This window comes from Garra rufa, chromosome 20 (assembly GCF_049309525.1).
Source record: "Garra rufa chromosome 20, GarRuf1.0, whole genome shotgun sequence".
NCBI lineage: Eukaryota > Metazoa > Chordata > Actinopteri > Cypriniformes > Cyprinidae > Garra > Garra rufa.
In genome coordinates this window covers 33,734,738-33,743,859 of record NC_133380.1, presented here as the reverse complement: position 1 = coordinate 33,743,859, position 9,122 = coordinate 33,734,738, and the positions used below count along the sequence as shown (strand labels likewise).

General features: G+C 42.5%; 1 long non-coding RNA gene across 1 annotated transcript; it reads right to left on the bottom strand.

Annotated features, from left to right (window-relative positions):
• Positions 1–293: 293 nt before the first annotated feature.
• LOC141293286 (uncharacterized) lies at positions 294–2,666 on the bottom strand. Its single transcript, XR_012340703.1, has 6 exons — positions 2,311–2,666; positions 2,104–2,208; positions 1,832–2,009; positions 987–1,193; positions 530–648; positions 294–435 (listed from the first exon to the last, which is right to left on the bottom strand). It is a non-coding gene; the product is annotated as an uncharacterized lncRNA (long non-coding RNA).
• Between the last annotated feature and the right edge of the window lie 6,456 nt (positions 2,667–9,122).

Below are 9,122 nucleotides of genomic sequence, written 5' to 3'. Positions count from 1 at the left end.
AAGATGGAAAAAAAAAGAACTAAATAATAAAAATTCTTTATAAAATCTAATTTATCTTATAATTGATTAGACATGCTTCTAATTATCCAAATGTAATGAAACTATTAAAATGGAATGCAGATAATTAATATAAAACAGATTCACAGAATTTGAGAAAAATAATGAAATGTATTTTAGGGCCTTGAAATGTACTTATATATAATTTATATATAACTTATATGATTCTATTTGTTCTTAATCTATTATCTCCATACAGTATCCCACTCCAGTACACAATACAATCAAAAGGGTGGTCAGATGCAGATTTTTTTATTTAGTTGAGGCACATCTGGCTGTTTTCAGTGGATAAACATCCTCAGTGCTTGGATCTTAATCTCTCTGCTGACTGCCATCCTCATCAGCTATAGCTTTCACTAACAGCAAATGTTTACGAATCTGGAGGGGAAAAAAACATATTTCATTTGAATCACCATATCAACAACAAATACTGCTTTATTCTAAGTAGCCAGACGTATTTTTCATTATTCACCAGTTCCAAGTGCGCAGAGGTGTCCTCGATCTCCACAGGGGCTTTCCAGCAAGGTGCGATCATTTGATAAATCGATCGAATCTTGTCCTTCATCTGTGCGTACAGGAGCTTCTTTTGTGCTAGAGTGGAAAGCAATTGCTCCAGTTTCAGAACACATGAATAGTCTGTAAACTTTACAGAAGACAGAGGTGCCACAGTGACATCTGTGTGTCTTTCTGTGTTTCCACATTAATACATTTACCTCTAAATCGGGGATCTCCAAACTCGGTTCTGGAGGGACAGTGTCCTGCAGAACAATTAAACACCTGATCCAGCTAATCAAGGTCTTACTATGCATGCTAGAGTCTTCCAGGCAGGTGTGTAGAGACAAGTTGGAGGTGAACTCTGCAGGACACCAGCCCTCCAGGGCCGAGTTTAGAGACCCCTGCTCTAAATGTATGTGTGTGTATGCTTTTACCCATTTGCGTGTTTCTGATCGCGCTTTCTCAAGCTCTTCCCGTTGCTCCTGCAGTGTGTGGAGAGAAAGGAGGAAAAGAGTCCGGCGCTTTTTTATCTCCTCGATCAGTTCCTGCTTTTCGTTCTCAAATTTTTCCTGCCTTTCCAGAATTTCCTTTCTGATGGACTGCGCGCCACCACAGTCACTGTCTCGATCAGTGTCTTCAACCTCAAATGTTTCATAAAGAGGGGGAACCAAGAAAATGTGTAACATTACTATACAGTATATTTTAGGTATTGCAGTATTTCAAAAAATGCATTCATTTTTCTTCAAATTTCAAAAATAACTCTATATTAATATTTTTTCAGATCTTCTCTTGTTACTCCATCTGTCTCAAAACTGAAAATCGAAACACAACAAAATAAGGCTGACCCAACGTCCATTTCTCGTTTGCAATTACAATGATAAAAAAACAAGGTTAAAATAATTTCTAACAGCAAGTATATGACAGCCAAGATCTTCTGAACTGCTTACTTCGTGGATTCGATTCTTTTAAGGCACATAAACCAGTTCATTTGGCAGCCATATGCAATGCCCATCAGTCAGCTATTTCAAGCCATTCAAGTGGAGCTTAAATGGGGAAGGACTGCGAAGTGAAGTTTTAATGACATCTCTGCACCATCCGCTCTCTAGTTCAGATCAGATAACTCTGGCCACTTTCTAAGTGTGGAACGTCTCACTCTTCAGCCACATGAGGCAGGTGAGTCCAGGGAAACAGCCTGACAGTTTCTCTGAGTAGTTTCAGTCTCTCTCCCCTTTCCAATATATACTATAATAGTATATGACTACCTTTCCAGACCACCTACCTTTGCGGTGGTCTCCTAGTGTTTGCCCTGTAGTTTGCGCTGGTCCAGTAGTCTTGTTTTTGCCAGCAGGGCTTCAAGCCGTTCTCTTAGCTTTTCATTGTCTTTTTTTTAGCTCTTTGATTTTATCTTTCTCTTCGTTTATTTTTTTTATGGCCCTTAACCGTATAGCCTCATTTTACTTAAAGGGAAAAATAGGCAAAAAAGGGTTTACCAATGTATGTTTGCACATTATCCATTCATATCCATGTAGTTGTTTCAGAATGTTGACTTACTTGTATCTCCTCAGCATTATCTAGTTAGTACTGCCTGAGTTCCTCTTCCTTTTTTTTAAGGTTTTCTTTTCTTTCTCTCAAGCGCTCCCACCTCACCTGCAACTCCTGACAACAGCACACATAAGACAGGGCTCAAATACACTACACTCATTTAAACTGGAACAGCTGAAATGTAGTTATAAGTTAGGCTGTTTTTTATACAACCACCTTTCTTTGAGCTTCCAGTCGGTTGTTCTCCACCAGCACATCGAGAAATGGCAAAGATGGGGACTCTGGTCCTGGCAGACTTAGAGATCCCTTTTCCAAAGCGTTAATACACCTGAAAGATTCAACAGTATCTGAGCAAATGCAGTTAAAGGTTGTATCAGCGATTTCTAGCCTGAAACATAAAGTGTCAATTTCAGCTGACCTTTCATCACGATCCGCTCGATATGCCAAAAAAAAAACAATCAGCACTACCAACCTTTCCACAGATAAACAAACAGTGTTCCAACCAATCAGCGTCAGGGGTTTGGTGTTGTGGACTTTCGCTCCGCCTCCCTCACATCCCTGCACCAGTAGGAAAGTCCACAACACCAAACCCCTGACGCTGATTGGTTGGAACACTGTTTGTTTATCTGTGCAATAGTTGATAGCGCCGATTGTTTTTTTGGCATATCTCGGACCCTAGGCTGACCAGAGAGACGCGTTTTTTTCACAGACAATTTATGGGGCAGGCAGCGAGCGGATCGTGAAGAAAGGTCAGCTGAAATTGACACTTTATGTTTTAGGTTAGAAATCGCTGATACAACCTTTAACCCTGCCTGAACCATCTCCATCCGCCCAAACAACCCTTACAAAAATGTCAAGTGGTAATCCTGTGGTACTGCAACAGTACAACATAAATTTACCACACAGAAAATGAGCATAGCTAAATATGACAGGATTACCACAGCACTTTCTGCGGTACAGTATCACAAGAACTTACCATTAGATGGCATATGTGGTTTTTTTTTTGTATGGGAAAACCAAAGTTTTGAAGCATAATTTTTTCATAATTATGATAGGTTTACTACAGCACTTTTTGTTGTTGTGCACATCCTACTGTAGTACTTAACTTCGTCATAAAGTCATTATCGCGTTTTGAAAGCAAACTCTTCATACTCGACATTTCAAATGTGTTTTAAGAAGGCTTTTGAAAAAATTTGGCTGTTTCTAGTCTTCTTATGGAATAATTGTAAGACTTGGTACATGGCAGTGGTTGTACATCTATTAATGTTCTAACGAATGCAGTTAAACACCACATAGTCGCCCGAAGGTCGTGTTGTACGTGTAAGAGAGCGCAAATATGAGCGATGAGTGAACGGTATTTACTTGTAAGAGAGATTTGAGGCAAAGCTGCTAGAAAAGGAACGTTTTATATAACGTTACTCAAATAACGTTAAACGACGTCAATTTTAGTTGGGTCCAGTTAATGTATAATGTCTTTTTGTCTCGTGTTTACCATAACAGAAGCACATCACTTTAGCAGCAGCTTCTCTTCTATTTACTCTATCATTTAGAAGGGGGAAGTTCCATTACTGGAGCGTTGCAGTTCTCTTACGAGAGGTCTCTCGTACTGCGTAAGTATCTTACGCTATGGGGAAAATACTTTTCTGCGAGATATTGAAGCCAAAAATTATCCTTAATTTTGAAATAATGTAAAGCGCGTTGCAGCAGCATACAGACATAGGCGAAACAGCTTGCGCGCCTATTGGCTGCTCTGCGGCAACTGCAGCAGCCTATAGAGCGAGGCCTGACGCGACGCCAGATCCAATGGGGGCATTTCGCGCCCTTTGCGTCGCTTCGCGCCCTTTTTGTAGCTTCCTGCCTAAAAGGGCGTGGTCTAGGCCTATAAAGACCGCTCGTAGGCAGCTATTATCAGATTTTTCATCCTTCAAGCGAAGCACACGCATCCCTGGAGCCGGAGAAGAAGCTGCCGTCGACTGCAAGCATCTCAGCGGGACGAGCCACTGAAGCTGCTGGCCACGCCGCCTTCCGTGCCTTCCTGCTGCGCTTTCCGTTGCCTATATCCTTTATAATCTACAGTGTGTGTCGCCGCTGCGATACACACTGTTTCTCTAAAAAGAGCAAAGCGTCTTTTTAAAGATGCCTTCATACGGCTCGTGCAGATGCCAATGGCGACTCTGAGGACTTGCCTTGCCTTCTTCACTGAGACTGCTCCCCCGCCCGCCGCGGTGTCGCGCCGTAAAAAAGGGCCGTGCCCAGCGGGCCCCGGATCCTTCCCCCAGCCGACAAAGCTCGCCGGTTCGCCCGCCTGCTTCATCGACCTCGTCAGCCTCTGTTCCGGCCGTAAAGCGGCCGCTGTCTGCCACCGCTTCAATCGACGCCGCTGACGAGGGGACCATGAAGGAGGAAGAGGATTTCCGTTTCCCACCAAAACGGGAACACGCATGCTGCTCAGAAGAGGCATAGCAGCCCACTTATGTCTGCCCTCCGCTGGACGGCGTGCTAAGTCGGCCCTCCCCTCTAAAGCTTGCCGTCAGACGTCAAACCTGCTCCGCCGCGCTTTCGCCGCCGCCAAGCCGCGTCAGCGCTGCGTAACATGGTCTCTCACCGTTGCTGAGAGGCACCCGTGGCTAACGCTTTCTGACGTTTTTCTCGTCTGGCCACCGCCCCGCCAGACGCGGCCCGCGGCCCAGGATTGAGTTGAAACCTGAGCCTCCGAAATCGTCCTAGCACAACTAGGAAAACGACGGTGTACGAGTCCCGCTGTTGCCGGACCCCCACCAAAGTTATTTGCTCGTCCAGTTCCAGAAAATGTGACTGTTCCAGTGTTTTCTGCAGCCAACAAACCGGCTCCGTCGCCCGTTTGCCTGCACACAAAAGTCGTTCCCACGGCTACACAGATAAACCCCCAATAGAGTGTATTGTCTGGTGTCCCGGCCACGGCCGATGGTGTTTCACGTGTCGTAAGAATGTCCACTACCCAGTGCTCATCTCTAACGTTACACACAAGCACAGCGCACATAAAATCGACTCAGATCGATTGCGCTTCACAACCGGCCACGGCCGATGGTGTTTCACGTGTCGTAAGAATGCCCACTACCCAGTGCTCATCTCTACACACAAGCACAGCGCACATAAAATCGACTCAGATCGATTGCGCTTCACAACCGGCCACGGCCGATGGTGTTTCACGTGTCGTAAGAATGCCCACTACCCAGTGCTCATCTCTACACACAAGCACAGCGCTTCTCATCTCTACACCTCCTCCCATCCCGCTGTTCCTCCTCCCATCCCGCTCTTCAAGTGCTCATCAAGTAACAGTGGTAAGTTGGGTCCTTTCTACATAAACGGTGAGTAATGGCTTCTTCTCTTGCTGTTGTTGTGTGCACCACATGCCACATGTATAGTTTATCTATCTCTGTCGGCAGTGAGTCTTATACATGTGATATATGCAAGGAAATAGCTAGGCTGACAGAGAAGATCACAGAACTAGAGACACACATCCAAACTTTAATGGAGGATAGTAAGAATGTGAGGGACTTAGATACGGCTTTGGATGTGACTAGCTCAGGGAGTCATGCAAATTGTTCGGTTCCGGTAACAACGCCCGTGCAGCAGGGCAACTGGGTGACTGTGAGACGGCATAGTCGCGGGTCAAAACACCGCTCTTCCGTTCCAATCAGAACATCAAACAGGTTCTCCCCACTCAGTGAAGCACCCACTGAGAAACCTGATGAAAGTGCTCTAGTAATTGGCGATTCTATTGTACGGAACGTGAAAATAGAGACACCAGCCAACATAGTCCAATGTTTACCGGGAGCCAGAGCGCCTGACATCTTGGCAAATTTAAAAGTGCTGGCTAATGCTAAACGTAAATTCAGTAAGATTGTTATTCACGTCGGCGCTAATGATGTTCGACTTCGCCAGTCGGAGATCACTAAAAATAATGTTAAAGAGGTGTGTGAACTTGCAAGTACGATGTCGGACACTGTAATATGCTCTGGTCCCCTCCCGGCTTACCGTGGTGATGAGATTCACAGTAGACTGTGGTCACTCCATGGCTGGATGTCAAAGTGGTGCCCGCGAAATAACATAGGTTTCATAGACAATTGGACAAGCTTTTGGGGCAGACCTGACCTGTTTAAAAGAGATGGTCTTCATCCCTCCGGATGTGGAGCATCTCTTCTGTCTAGAAATATGGCACATAGTCTTAGTGTTTGCACTTGACTCACTGGGGCCCAGGTCAGGAAGCAGACAGACTGGCTAAACCGACCGTCTGCTAGCCGCCTCACGTCACAGAAATCAGTTAACTCTCAGCACATAGAGACCCTTTCACCTAGATATCACACTATAGAGACTGTGTCTGTTCCCCGAGCTCGAAAATACAATAAACTTCCAAAGCAATTTAAGAGTCGCAATTTAATTGATGTTCAACAAATAAAAAATGTACATAATACTGAGAAACAAATGATAAAGCTTGGCTTATTAAACATCAGGTCACTTTCTACGAAAGCACTTTTTGTAAATGATATGATCACTGATCATAAGCTAGATGTGCTCTGTTTGACAGAAACCTGGCTAAAACCAGATGATTACATTATTTTAAATGAGTCTACCCCCCAAAATTACTGTTATAAACATGTGCCACGTGTAAAAGGTAAGGGGGGAGGTGTTTGCACAATTTATAACAATATGTTCAGTGTTTCCCAGAGAACGGGCTTTAAGTATAACTCGTTTGAAGTAATGGTGCTCCATATAACATTATCCAAAGAAACAAGTATTAATGCTAAATCTCCTGTGTAGCTTGTACTAGCTACTGTATATAGGCCACCAGGGCACCATACAGACTTTATTAAAGAATTTGCTGATTTTCTATCCGAATTAGTGTTGGCCGCAGATAAAGTCTTAATAGTGGGTGATTTTAACATCCATGTTGATAATGAAAAAGATGCATTGGGATCAGCATTTATAGACATTCTGAACTCAATTGGGATTAGACAACACGTGTCAGGACCTACTCATTGCCGAAATCATACTTTAGATTTAATATTGTCACACGGAATTGATGTAAATGGCGTTGAAATTCTGCATCAAAGTGATGATATCTCAGATCATTATCTAGTCTCGTGTATACTCCAGATAACTAAATCTGTAAAATTAACTCCTCGGTATAAATACGGTAGAACCATTACTTCTACCACAAGAGACTGCTTTGTAAGTAATCTCCCTGATTTATCTGAATTCCTCAGCATATCCAATAGCTCAGAAAAACTTGATGATGCAACAAAAACTATTGACTCTCTTTTTTCTAGCACTTTAGATATAGTTGCTCCTCTGCGTTTAAGAAAGATTAAGGAAAACAGTCCGACGCCGTGGTATACTGAACACACTCGCGCACTGAAGAGAGCACGACGAAAAATGGAACGCAGCTGGAAGAAAACAAAACTAGAGGTTTTCCGTACAGCCTGGCGTGAATGTAACATATCCTATAGAAAAGCACTAAAATCTGCTAGATCAGACTATTTTTCATCTTTCTTAGAAGAAAACAAACATAACCCTAGGTATTTATTCAATACAGTGGCTAAATTAACGAAGAATAAAGCACCAACAGACGTTGAATTTTCCCAACAGCACAGCAGTAACGACTTTATGAACTACTTTACTACCAAGATAGATAGTATTAGAGATAAAATTGTAACTATGCAGCCATCCGCTACAGTATCAAATCAGATATGCTATAGATCTCCTGAGGAAAAATTCCATGCATTTTCAACTATAGGAGAGGAAGAGCTGTGTAAACTTATTAAATCATCTAAACCGACAACATGTATGTTAGACCCTATTCCATCTAAGTTACTAAAAGAGGTGCTTCCAGAAGTCATGGATCCTCTTCTGAATATTATTAATTCGTCAATATCATTAGGATATGTCCCCAAAACCTTCAAACTGGCTGTTATTAAGCCTTTAATTAAAAAAACTCAACTTGATCCCAATGAAATATACAATTACAGACCAATTTCCAATCTCCCTTTTCTGTCAAAGATACTAGAAAAGGTAGTGTCCTCACAATTGTGTTCTTTTCTAGAGAAAAATGGTATCTGTGAGGATTTCCAGTCAGGTTTTAGACCGTATCATAGCACTGAGACTGCTCTTATTAGAGTTACTAATGACCTTCTCCTGTCTTCTGATTGTGGATGCATCTCTCTATTAGTGCTACTAGATCTAAGTGCTGCATTTGATACTATTGACCACAATATTCTTTTAAATAGACTTGAAAATTATGTTGGCATTAGTGGTAGTGCACTGGCTTGGTTCAAATCGTACTTATCTGGCCGGCATCAATTCGTAGCAGTAAATGACGAGGTATCATATCAGTCACAAGTGCAGTATGGAGTACCTCAAGGCTCAGTATTAGGGCCATTACTTTTTACACTTTATATGTTACCCTTGGGAGATATCATCAGGAAACATGGTGTTAGCTTTCATTGTTACGCTGATGATACGCAGCTCTATATTTCTTCGCGGCCCGGTGAAACATACCAATTTGGAAAACTAACAGAATGCATAGTTGAAATAAAAAATTGGATGGCGAGAAATTTCTTACTGCTAAATTCTGAAAAAACAGAGGTGTTAATTATTGGACCTAAAACCTCTACAAGTAATAACCTAAAACACAGTCTAATACTAGATGGCTGCTCTGTAAATTCTTCATCATCAGTCAGGAACTTAGGTGTCCTATTCGATAGCAATCTCTCCTTCGAAAGCCACATTTCTAGCATTTGCAAAACCGCATTTTTTCATCTAAAAAATATATCTAAATTACGACCTATGCTCTCGATGTCAAATGCAGAAACGTTAATCCATGCGTTCATGACCTCAAGATTAGATTATTGTAATGCTTTATTGGGTGGTTGTTCTGCACGCTTAATAAACAAACTCCAGCTGGTCCAAAATGCAGCAGCTAGAGTTCTTACTAGAACCAGAAAGTATGACCATATTAGCCCGGTTCTGTCAACACTGCACTGGCTCCC